Here is a 10,898-nt window from a genome sequence, read left to right on the forward strand (position 1 = left end):
TCTACATAAATACCTTTCTAATGTGCAGTTGTTGGGCAAATCTGTTTAGACTTGGTTTTTGACACAACATAGTATTTGTGATTCTTGTTTACAGCATAACATTGCAAGAACCATATTGCTGCTTGGTTGATGTGAACAACATCAAAGTGATATGAACTTATGGATCGTGATTGGTTCTGAAAGTTGTTTTGGTTTGTAAACTTCAAAATTGGATGAAACACAATGTGATATCCTTCTTGACCAACTCTTACGCATCCACAACAAGTGCTCTTATAAAACGACTTCACTAATGCTGATTTTAGGGCCGATGAATCATTTTCTTATGTTTTTGTACACGAACCTTAAAGTAAAACTGGAATCTGCAAAAGATTTAACCTTTTAATCCGTTTGTTTGTAAGTTTTAGGGAATTGTCAAGGCCTGCAACAACTGATTGGTTTTGTTCTATCAATATGTAACGTTCAGTTTTCTCGTCATTATTATGATTGTTTGGGTGACTGTAATAAACAAAGAAGTCTTAAATCATTTCTTTGCTTCAAAGCTCTTACAAATCTTAAGAGATTTTTATACACTTTGAGATTGCGACCCATCGAATAGAAGAACCTTCAGTCACATACCTTGTGGGGTTACAAATCTTGTAAAGAAATTACGAAAGAAGTTATCTGGTTTGAGAAAGTTGGAGGAGAGATTATCAGATGGGAACGAGAGAAGATTCTATTTCTGTCGGAATGGGCTGCGGTTTGTTAATGGGCTAAACTGATGCATAAAGTCCAATAAGATGATATCCTCAGTACTCTTATGGATTAAGTTCGAGTCGAGAGATCATCTAACAGTACGAAATTTTCTTCATCTTTCAACTATCTTCTTCTTCTTGTAATCTCTTTGCATCTGTGCGCGCTTCTTGTGGATTCTCTTGTGAGTGGTTGAACTTACTGAAACAATATCTTGATCATATTGATCTTTTAATTGAACTTGTAAACCTCTGTCGATTCTATTACCTTCGTCTTGCAGCACAAGTAAACATTGTGAGCTCACTGTTTAGAGATTCTTCTGCTTTCTGTGGACTCAACTCTAAGATTGGAGCCATGAAGATCAACTAGAGACGATGATAATAATTAGGGATGATGATGTGTTGTAAACAGGATTTCTCCAAAGTATGGGAAGTTGAACAGTAGCCAGTAGGGTTTTGTTGGTCTTGTGTCGGTTTTTGAATCATTGAATGTACACTGAAGAGTGATCAAACTCTAACATAGGGAATCTAAGATTGCTTGGTCGCGAAGTTTTCTGTTTAACCAGAGCATAATTTGAATATCAATTTTATTCTTCATTGGGTTCAAATATATATAGGTTGGTCAGAGAGACATTTAACAGTCCAAGTATTCAGGTAGACTGCATGAAGCAGAAGATGCATGATTCGGTCAAGCTAGTAAAAACCTTTCTGGTTGATTTTCTAAAGGCTGTTTTTGTTTTTTGGTCACGATTTTTTAAAAAGCTGTATATTTAACTACTTTTATCAGCGTATTTTTTCCCCTCTCAATATGGCGTGCGAATAAAAAGAAAAATATTAAAATTGCCATATACGAAGAGAATATGTTTCATATTGAAATTTAAACTATATGTATTCTACATAAGGAAAATAATCAAACTTTGACCGCAATGATTAAAAATTGGTTTTTTATTTTTGTTCACAACAACTGATCAATAGCATTTATTGAATTCGTGTATATATACACAAATATATATTTTATCACACCGTTTGCAACAAATCACATATGATTTAAAGAAAAAATTACGAAAAAAGAAATTTTATTTTGTTCATGATTGTTAAAATTTATTTGTGGAACTATAAATATATTATATGCTGCATATATATATATATACTCAAGCAAACACTATGACGAACAGTACTAGTTTGGCTCGTAGAATTGTTTGGTTTGTATATGTATTTCAGATTCTACTTGAATATGAATATGAACCAAGTCTTAGTCTGAAAATTCAAATGAAAGACCATTTTTGTTTGCATGCACAAAAGTAAAAGCGTTGAAAATGGAAATGTAGTTGGTGAAAACTACACATGAAGTTTTAAACGAGACTTCAATTTTCTTATAAATTATCAAGAGCTGGTTTTAATATAGAAACTGTGAGATATTGAGCACTTAGCATAATGGCTACAAAGACATCAAATTTAGTTGCGCATCTTCTGTCTTTGTTTCTTCTGCTTTTATTAGTCTCGTCTCAAGTTGGAGTCGCCGAGGCCAAACGCCACCGACGTTAGTACTTACATGCATTCTCATACTTTTTGTTTTTCTCTATTTCCTTAACAACACATTCTTAATGTAAAAATAAGAATATTTTCATTGAGTGTATTTTTCATTAGAATGGAGTATTTTGTCTCGAAATTGAGTAAATTACCTAGAACTCTAATATAAAAAAAGTTGTTATCTCCATCTATTTTCTTAATCGTCTCTCAACTTTCATGGTCCATGTCGATCCCCTTACGGTCATCTTATGCGTACATAATCTTATATATTGCATTAATTATATTCGCTTCTTTATATATAATATATGTTCTTCTTAATTTTTTTTTGTTTGAAGAAACTAATTAATCATACAATTTCGTGAAGGTAACAAATTGCGGTTACCTCCACCTCCTACTACTCCTCGAGTTGCAACTTCTATTTATGTACCGCCTGAAAATGTAAGAGTAGTAATATGGGAACTAGAACAGAACAGAACACAGGGATTTTCTCTTCAAAAATATTTCACTAGTAAATCTGTTTGTAACTTACAAGTATACAGAACCCAATTTAGAGCAACATCAAGACACACATTGATTTACTACACTAGCATCATACGTGATTCAAGAACCTCTTACCCAAATCCCTTAGCACACTAGCTCACAAAAACTCTCACAGATTTTCGCTCACCCTTTGCTAAGAATTCTCTCAGTTTTGTTAAAAACCCTACAAGGTTTTTCACACGCCTATTTATACACAATAGGACTTGCGGCTACTCCTAGCCCAGACTCTCTTTACGATTTCTCCAAATCTTCATGAGAATCTTTACCTTCCTTATCTTCTCCTAAGATAGAGGAAACTTGATATTTTCTTCAAAGATCCTCCAAGATACTCCAAGCTTCCTATCCACGTCAGCTTCTCGTCTCTTGAAGTGTCCAGCACGTCCTGCAGCTCCAGCTCAGCTTCCAGCTCACATCCACGTGTGTAGATTGCTTCGCAAGTCTTCCCGTATCAGTTCCAGAGCTAGTCGGACTGCTACACGTGCTGCTCCAGCCTTGTTTGCATCTTCAGTCTCCCCCTTTTTAGCATATGTGCTTCACAAGTACCTGTCCAAGAAATAGAGACCACAAACACAAGCCAAAAGACTACAAGCAACACACAATTCTGAGGTAATTACGATTAATCAAAAGAACTCCAAGAAACCAATGGAGTGTCAAGTCTTAACATCAACAAGTTCAAGGAGATAAAAGATAAAACACAATGTAACAAAAAATCTCTCTTCTTACTCCCCCAGAATTCTAAAACCCCCAAAATACCCAAAAAAACTCCCCCATAGTTCATGCATCCACCGATTTCAATCTTCTCCCCCTGCTTGTGAGCACAGATGTTAAAAAATAATTGATGAGCAAACATATGTGTAAGTTCAGAAAGGGTCTATGTGGACTTACTTGTGACTGCCGTGCGTAGCATGGCCGTGACTACCCCGAGTTTCTCAAGAACTGACGCCACATCTTCAAGTGCTGTCCTGATTCCATCTGCATCGGCTCGAGCCTCAGGCACTCAAATCACTCCCAGACTCACGCTGTTGACTCCTCCAGTTTGCATGTCCGGCTGGGCAGCTGTCGCAGGACGCAGGTTTGACCTTGGTGAATGTGATGTTGATACTGATCCAGTCTTCTTCCGAACCTCTTTCTTCTCTTTTCCCTTTTACTTCACCTCGGTAGCAGCTGCTGCGGCTTCTTTCTTGAGAAAAGTCTCTCCACTTCGTGGATCCTTCTTATACTTTGTCGGAAAGATCCACATCTCTCCTTCTTCAAGCTGCAGGATCTGTTGTCTCTTGATGACTTTGCTGATGAGACAGGGAAACATTAGCCATCTCCGATCCCCTTTGATCACCTTGCTCAGATCGAGCATCTGCTGAAAGATCATCCGGCCTATGTCTACCTTGACCCCGTGTGCCAGTTTATAGACTAGTCTTGCTCGCTCTTCGGAGATATGGTGCTTGTTTGTTGACGGCATCCAGTTGTACAAAGCAATGACCATTAGAGCAGTTATCCTGGGTGGGAAGTCCCTTGAAGTCAGTTCGGACCAGACAGACTGATGTCCCTGTGACAGATACTTCGATATCTCAGAGATTAGCACAAGGTCAGCCTCTGCCTCTTCTTTTCTCTCTGCATCAGTCAACGGCTCACGACGGAGTGTCTCATTAATAATTCCTGGCGAGATCCGGACCTTGGCTCCTCTGATCCTTACTATGAACACTTGAGACGGATCACTTGGTGACTCAGGTGGTAGTCCGGCGTAGAACTCTCGCACCACTTTACTCATGTAAGGTTTAAGTTCTGTCACTGACCATCGCATCCCACTCTGTAAAAGTACCTCATGATACTTCCACTCGTCTACCTCATCCACATCCACAATTCTTTCGCACCAGATGTGCCGGTCTTTAAACATCTGAATCCGTTCATCAGACACCGCTTTCTTTTTGCTTCGGAGGTTTGCCTACTTCTTCTTCTGTTTCTTGGTGTGACTTGACTCAGCTTCTGGACAAGGAGCGGTTGGGGTTGATTCAGTTCTTGGCTCTGAGGTTTCAGTGGATGTGGCTCTTTTCTTTTCTTTCTGAGCTCGCTTTGCAGCAGGAACTGTCACCATTGCCAAACTCCGCTTTCTTTTGACCTCGTCGATTTGCTCCTGAACTGACATCTCCTCTGGTCGTTCGTCTGTCTCAGATGGCAGACCTCTTCCTTCTTCGTCCTCAGAAATCACCCTTTTGTTGACCTCGGGCTCAGCCTCTGTTTGGGTCTCCGATGCGGCTTCTCTACCCTCCCTCAATTGAACGGCTCCTTGCGATTCAGTTTCGACTTGAGGGCTTTCTTTATTGTCTGCTTCGGACTCATTCACAGCACCGTGTTCCTCCTCTTTGCCACCGATTCAACCTGGGCTTCGTCGGGAAGCGGATTCTCTTCTCCAAGATCATTCGGTGATTTGGCTGACGAGTTTCCGCCTTCGTCTGCAGTAGCAAATGACTCGCTCTCGCTTCCGGTCCCCTTCCCTGTTTCAGACTTTTCTTCATTCTGAATCACCGACGGATTATGTTCTTCCCCACTTGATCCACCGATTAGATGAGGAGACGAAGCATCACCTGTTGCATGTGCCATCTTTGATTTCGATTTCCTTCTGATGAGCCCTCTTCGTGTCGCAGACACCATTTTATGAACGGATCTAGACTGAGATGCTTCGAATTGAGTCACACGAGTTCTTTGCACCTAGGGTTTTGACTTAATTCAGTGTTGCGTCTCTTCCTCTTCCTCTCCCGTAAATATAGCAACTTCAATTTACCTCTCCTCTGTTTTGATTTTCCTTTTTCTTCATGGGCTGTTGTTGGGCCTACCTGCATAAGCATCATTTGTCCAAGGCCTACTTCCTGTTCAACCATGACAAATTTTTCTAAAAGAAAGAAACCCATTAGTACACCACGAAGAACACGACAATCATTGACACATTTAATCCGAAGAATTTGTGATGACTAACATAGACAGTAACCGTTCATGTCATTACCCCTTAACTGGCTTTTGAAAACAGTTTTTGAGTTCAGTTTGTTTACCCAGGTTCACAGATGATACATAGGCTGACTCAGCACATGACTCGAATGATCACTCAGCTTCTTCTTGATTCTTTGTGCCTTACCAGGTTTGATGCTGAGACTAGCTTTCACCCTATCTTGTCTTTATCAGACTGTTCATCAGTTTTAACCTTTATTCAGCAAGAGAGAACCCTGGTTCATTGTCACAGTGTATTTTTTCTTTTGGCTGAAATACACCGTGACTTGGCAGCTTCCTTTCTTTTTCTGCCCTGGGTTTTTTCTTAAGATTCGGACAGGTCTTTTTTTTTTTTTGATGTAGAGCCTGTCTCAGCAGCACAGATTGATCTGTAGCTCAGTCTTATCACTTTGACTTCTCAAAGACCGACTTACATTGGTTCCAGGTTGTTTGGTTCTCTCCGTGAAACCTGTACTGATGTCGAGACATGACGACAAGATAGGTAGCTCTTTTTCTCTAACCTTTAACCCTCAAGGCTGAATCGAAACTTTATGTTCATCCTGAGTCTGTACCTGTATCAGTTATGCACATCTCAAAGCACTTGTTAGATTCCACAAACACCAATCGCATTTCTCAAAGTGACAAAACGGTTAAAGTCCAATGGTTTTATGAATAAATCAGCCAGTTGAGATTCAGTGACAACATGCTCGATCACTACCTGTTTTTCTTCCACTAACTCACGAATAAAGTGGTGTCTTATGTCGATGTGCTTAGTCCTTGAGTGTTGTACCTGGTTCTTGGAGATGCTTATAGCACTCTTGTTGTCACAGTATACAATAAATGGACCTGAGTCCATCCCATAGTCAGCGGACATCTGCTTCATCCACAGTAGTTGGCTACAGCAGCTCCCCATGGCAATGTGTTCTGCTTCAGCAGTGGAGATAGACACTGAATTTTGCTTTTTGCTGAGCCACGAGACGAGGTTTTTTCCGAGGAAGAAACACCCACCACTTGTGCTTTTCCTGTCATCAGCACTTCCTGCCCAATCTGCATCACAGTATCCCACTAGGTTCTGATTCGATCCTTTCGAGTACCAGATACCTAAATCAACTGTGCCCTTGACATACTTGATGATCCTCTTTACAGCCTCAAGATGAGATTGCTTAGGTTTAGCTTGGTACCTAGCACAGATACCAACACTTAGATAGAGATCCGGTCTACTTGCTGTGAGATAGAGAAAACTCCCAATCATTCCTCTATACAATGTAGGATCAACACTTGTTCCCTCATCATCTCGTGTGAGACTGGTGGTTGTGCTCATTGGAGTCTTTGCTTCTCTGGCTGAATCAAGCTTGAATCTTTTCAAGAGATTTCTAGCATAGGTGCTTTGTGATATCAAAACACCTTCTTCCGATTGAGTGATCTGAAGCCCCAAGAAGTACTTGAGCTCTCCCACCATACTCATCTCAAATTCACTCGTCATGCTTGCCACAAATGCATCGACTAGCTCTTGAGAGGTCCCTCGAAAGATTATGTCGTCCACGTAGATCTGGACAATCATTATCTTATCTTTCTGCTTCAGGATGAACATGGTTTTGTCCACACTACCTCTCATGTATCCTTCTTGAACTAGAAAGCATGTCAATCGTTCATACCAAGCTCTGGGTGCCTGTTTTAGTCCATACAGTGCTTTCTTGAGCTTGTAGACATGACCCGGGTTGCCTGCGTCTTCAAACCCTTTCGGTTGCTCCACATACACCTCCTCATGAATCAGACCGTTCAAGAAGGCACTTTTGACATTCATCTGCTATACCCTGAAGTTGAGTATGCATGCCATTCCCAAGAAGATTCTGATTGACTCAAGACGTGCCACAGGTGCAAATGTCTCTTCAAAATCCACTCCTTCTACTTGGGAGTATCCCTGAGCCACTAGACGAGCTTTGTTTCGAACCACTGCTCCATTCTCATCAATTTTGTTCTTGAAAATCCACTTGGCTCCCACAATGTTGTAGTCCATCGGTCGTGGCAGTAGTTCCCACACGTCATTTCGAACAAACTGCTCGAGTTCTTGTTCCATGGCAATGATCCAGAACTCATCCTGCAACGCTTGTCTGTGACCTTTTGGTTCAATCACTGACACCAAGCAGGAATATATCACTATCTCAGAGAACTTCCCAACCATTTTCTTGAAATCCTGTTGAATGCCACGAATCTTCCTCCCTTCATTCACCTCACCGATGATATCTGAGGCTGAATGATTCCGATGAACTTGCTTGGTGATCTCCTGAGTCACGATCTGAGGCTCTTCGGTTGACACAGATGGTTGTTGCATCGCCTCTGCTATCTGTGTTACCCGATCCACTTCATCACCTTCAGAATCACTCCCAATCAGAGGCTTCTCCCATTCCATCTGAGCGTAGTCATCGAACACCACATTGACTGACACAACCAGAACCTTCGTCCTCATGTTGAACACACGAAAGGCTGAGCTATGACCTGAGTAGCCCAGAAAGATGCCTTCATCACTCCTTGAATCAAACTTTCCAAGATGATCCTTATCATTCAAGATGTAGCACATGCATCCAAAGACATGAAAGTAAGTTACGTTAGGCGTCTTTCCTTTCCATAATTCATAAGGAGTTTTTGATGTTCCCTTTCGCATGTACACCCAATTGATTATGTAACATGCTGTGCTGACTGCTTCTGCCCAAAAATGTTTGGGAACTTGATTTCTATAGATCATCGCACGAGCCATCTCATGAAGTGTTCGATTCTTCCGTTCCACTACGCCGTTTTGCTGTGGAGTTCTGGGTGCAGCAAACTGATGGGCTTTTCCATGACTTTCACAGAACAGCTTCATGAACTCGTTCTGAAACTCTCCTCCATGATCACTCCTGACTCGTTTGATTGAACCTCATTCATTCATGAGTTGTAGAGCCCAGATTCTGAAGCTGTCCGCCGTGTCAGACTTTTCTCGAAGAAACCTGACCCATGTGAATCTGGTGAAGTCGTCAACTAGCACAAACACATACTTTTTACCTCCCAAACTCTCTGTCTGAACTGGCCCCATCAGATCCATGTGAACTAGATCAAGTGGTGCTTTGGATTGTACATCAGGTACTCGTTTGTGTTGAATTTTGACCTGTTTGCCTTGATTACACGCTCCACACACAAACTTATCTCCTCCCTTAATCTTTGGAACTCCTCTAATGCTCTCCTTTGAGATGAGATCGTTGAGATTCCTGATGTTCATGTGTCCAAGTCGCTGGTGCCACAGCTGTAGATTATCACAGGCAGTAAAACAGCTCATAACCGACCCTGACTTGTTCCACATGTAGCAATTGTTGCCTGATCTTTCTCCAGCTAGGATAATTTGTCCATCATCATTCACTGATCTACATCCTTTGTTGGTGAATATCACAATTAGCCCTTCATCACACAGTTGACTTATGCTGATGAGATTCGCCTTAAGTCCATGTACTAGGTATACATTGACTAGATCAGGCTGATCTTCGTCTTTTGTAATACCTTTTCCTTGTATGGCACCGACACTTCCATCACCAAACTTAACTCTTCCTCCCTTAATTTTCTTGACATTTCGGAGGTAGCTTCGGTTCCCAGTCATGTGCCATGAGCAGCCACTATCGAAGTACCAAGGCTCTGACTCGTCTTCGTCGCTTTCAACTTGTGCCATGTTGCACTTGAATCCATGCCACAGCATTGACATTGGATCAACTCTGGAAGATTTCTTAACAGTGAATTCCCTCGGCCTGATGGGATTCTTTTTCAGTTGTCCCTTAGGTTCAAATCGCAAATCCTCCTTCCTGACCCAGACTTGATTCCTGGATCCATTCCAACTGAACTTCCGTTCCTTCATCAGTTTCTGAACCCTGTTCCATTTGCTGTAGCAGTATGCCTTGATATGTCTATTCTTGCCACAGTAGTAGCACTCTCGTCCTTTTCACGGTTTGGTGGCAGATCTTCGTCCTTCAGGCTGGTTGTATCCGGATGAGACAAACTTGATTTCATCTGAGCTCCTCTGTTCTCATCCACTGTATCCCAGCCCATGCTTTGTATTGGCTTGACATCCGTAGCTCAGGATCTTGTCTAGTTGATTGGTCCATATGAACATCTGAATCTACTTCTTTAGCTGATCTAGTTCTGACTCCAGCTTCTCCGATATTTGCTTTTCAATCTTTAGATGCTGCCTCAGACTTTCAGCTTTGTTGGCTAATTCCAACTTCTCCTTGATCAAGTTGACACTTCCCTGGCCAAGTGCATTTGCTGCTTCGAGATCTTTGCTGAGCTTGTCTGCTAGTACGGACAGTCTCTGGTTTTCTTTCTTCAATTCACTGTTTTCTTTGTTGAGGCTAACCAGGACATGACGCACTTCCTCGTAGCTGCTTATGAGATCATCCTCCTTTTCTTCTTCAGGCTCTGACTCTGACTCCTCAATTTCAGTGATCCCGATAAACGTCACAAAGTTGTTTGTCTCTTCAACTGAGTCATCCACAGAGTCATCATCCGATTCTTCCTCAGCCAACATGGACTTGTCCTTCCTGCGATTTTGATCATTGACACATTCCAGCTGAGTGTGTCCAAATTCTTTGCAGCCATAGCACTGAATCTCCCGTCGCTTGATAGTAGGACAGTCATTCTTGAAATGTCCATATCCCTTGCACTCGTGACACTGCACCTCACTCTTCCTGTTTGGCTTGTCCCCCTCAGTTGTCTTCTTGAAGGAGGCAGCCTTTTTCTGAGATTTCCCAGTTTTCCGCAAAGCACGATCAAATCTTCGAACCAGAAAACTTATGGGATCGTCTTCCTCATCTTCAGTGGTGCGGTTTTCACATTTTAGAGCTAGACTTTTAGGTTTCTTCAGAATGTCTAGCTCCATCTCATGAGCTTGCAGCATGTCCACAAGTTCACTGAATGGCATGTTCTCTGTGTTGCTGAACACACTGAGTGCAGATTTGTACCCCATAAACCTCGATGGCAGACACCTCAAGAATTTCTTCACCAGCTCCTTATCTTTGTATCTCTTGCCTAACACAGCTGCTTCTTGTGCCAGAGCACTTAGTTTTGAACTGAAGTCAGAAATGGTTTCATCCTCCTCCATTTTTA

The sequence above is a fragment of the Eutrema salsugineum genome, unplaced genomic scaffold (genome assembly GCF_000478725.1).
Source record: "Eutrema salsugineum unplaced genomic scaffold, Eutsalg1_0 scaffold_2, whole genome shotgun sequence".
Taxonomy (NCBI): Eukaryota; Viridiplantae; Streptophyta; class Magnoliopsida; order Brassicales; family Brassicaceae; genus Eutrema; species Eutrema salsugineum.